The following is a 2099-nucleotide window of genomic DNA, read 5'->3' as shown; positions in this document are numbered from 1 at the left end:
TTCTGTACTAGTCCCTACACTTTGACACCTCTGGCTATTAGCCTGACCATACATTTCTCATGCTCCTCCATGCCGTACAACTGAATTGTAAATCTACATTGTAAGCAGTTTGGGACAAGGATCTTTTGGTCTGTGTTTGTGTCATGCCTAGTACCTTGTGGCTCTGGTCCATGAGTGGGGCTCCCAAGCACTACTGCAATAGAAATAAATCTTCTAATATTATAAAAGCCTTAATCTGTCTGTCTGTCCATAACGCTTTATTCGCACTCTGATTGGTGGACTGAAACAACCAATCAGAGTGCGAATACAGCACTGGGATGGGGTGGCAGTGCAGTGGAGTGCTGCCATGATGATGGGACACAGGGGACAGAGGGAGTGTGAAGGCACCTGTGCTGGCCTCGCCCCCCCTGCCCTGCTCCCTGCAGGCAGCGACAATGGGGGGTGGAGGCAAGGGCACTGGAGCTGGTCCCCCCCCCCCCCCCCCCCGCTCAGCACGGGGTGGGAAGCAGGTCCAACTCAGGGTGGGAGGAGTGGGCATGCCACAGCAGCAGTGGCAGAGGGGAGGAATGGGCCTGGGCCTGGGCATGACACAGTGTGGGGAGGAGTAAAATCTCCAAGTTTGCAGATGCTGCTAAATTATTCTGACTAGTCAAATTCCTGAAACTAGTCAAATACCTGAAATTTTAGGTAGCCACCTGAAAGAAATCCTGCATTCAAGGTCTTATCTCATGCTTCTCCCAGTTCCCAGGCTGACTTTGACACTGACCATGGCTTAGACTGCTGCAAAGTTAGGATCAATGTCAAAAAGATCCACTGAAGCAAAACTGCCAGTCACCCTCAGATAGACATCAGCCAACCTAAAGACATAGAAATGCACATTATTCAAGGAAGAAGTTGTGAAAGCAAGTTTACCTAACAACTCAGCCACCAAGGCTTGGGAAAGCTTAAAAACTATCACATACAATGCTGCTATAACAGTGTTTGGCAAAAAATGTTAGAAAAATGCAGAATGGTTTGAAGAGCACTCTTCTGAAACCCTTCTATCACTAGTTGAGAACAAAAGGACAGTGTTAACCAACATCATAACCCCAGAAATCTCATCTCCCAACACCATAATCTCAGAAAATCTGAGAAAAGCTCAAAGAGAAATACAAAAGGAGGCTAAGATGTGTGCCCAAGATTTCTGGTTGAAACTCTGTGATGATATTCAGGAAGCAGCTGATGCAGGTGATAGCCATAGAATGTCCGAAGGCATCAAATGAACAATTGGTCCAGTCAAGAAGAAAATAGCTCCACTGAAAGACTTAAATGGAAATGTCATTACTAGTAAACAAAAGCAACTTGAACATTGGATTGGACACTAGGAAATTATATACTTCATTGAGACTGAAATCAAACACAAAGAGATTGAAGGATTACCGCAGTTTGAAGTTATGATGGATTTAGACAATGAACCTACATTAGATTTTCAGAAAACCATTAAATTGATTCCTGGAAACAAGGCATCTGGCAATGACTGCCTGCTGAAATCTACAAATGTGCCAATGATAAATTACTCTGAAAGCTCCATGAAGTTAAATTGCTCTGTTGGAAAGAAGAAGGGGTACCACGAGATTTCAAAGATGCTTGGTTTGTACAATTATACAAAACCAAAGGGGATAGAAGCGACTGTGACAACTGTAGAGGTATTTCTATGTTAAACACCACTGGAAAAATTGTCACTTACATCATGTTCCCTAGGCCGCAATCTCTAGGTGCAAAAATCTATCCTGAAAATCAATGTGGTTTTTGCTCAGGACACTCCACCATTGATATAATATTTTCGGTCAAGCAACTGAGAGAGAAGTGTAGAGAAAAAAAATACTACTGTACATAGCCTTCATCAATCTGATGAAGGTCTTTGATACAGTCAACTGACAGGGCCTTTTTACTGTTCTAAAGAAACTGGGTTGTCCCCCCAAACCTGAACATCATTTGCTCATTATATCAAAGTATAAAGGCAACTGTAGTGTGTGAAAGCAAAGAATCAAGTGCCTTTGACATCAACAACAGGGTGAAACAGGGGTGCGTCTTAGCCCCTGTGCTCTTTAACATCAACT

General features: G+C 43.5%; 1 protein-coding gene across 1 annotated transcript in view; it reads right to left on the bottom strand.

Moving 5' to 3' along the window:
* Positions 1-734: 734 nt before the first annotated feature.
* LOC112551522 (uncharacterized protein C16orf45-like) overlaps positions 735-2099 on the bottom strand; it is a 96117-nt gene continuing 94752 nt past the window's right edge. The window contains exon 6 of the mRNA XM_025212906.1: positions 735-857. The gene's annotated coding sequence lies outside the window, so the exon portion shown is untranslated. The remainder of the gene's footprint in view (positions 858-2099) is intronic.

Source organism: Alligator sinensis, unplaced genomic scaffold (assembly GCF_000455745.1).
Source record: "Alligator sinensis unplaced genomic scaffold, ASM45574v1 scaffold17_1, whole genome shotgun sequence".
Taxonomy (NCBI): domain Eukaryota; kingdom Metazoa; phylum Chordata; order Crocodylia; family Alligatoridae; genus Alligator; species Alligator sinensis.
The sequence above is the reverse complement of the archived record's forward strand: the minus strand, read 5'-3'. Positions and strand labels throughout refer to the sequence as shown.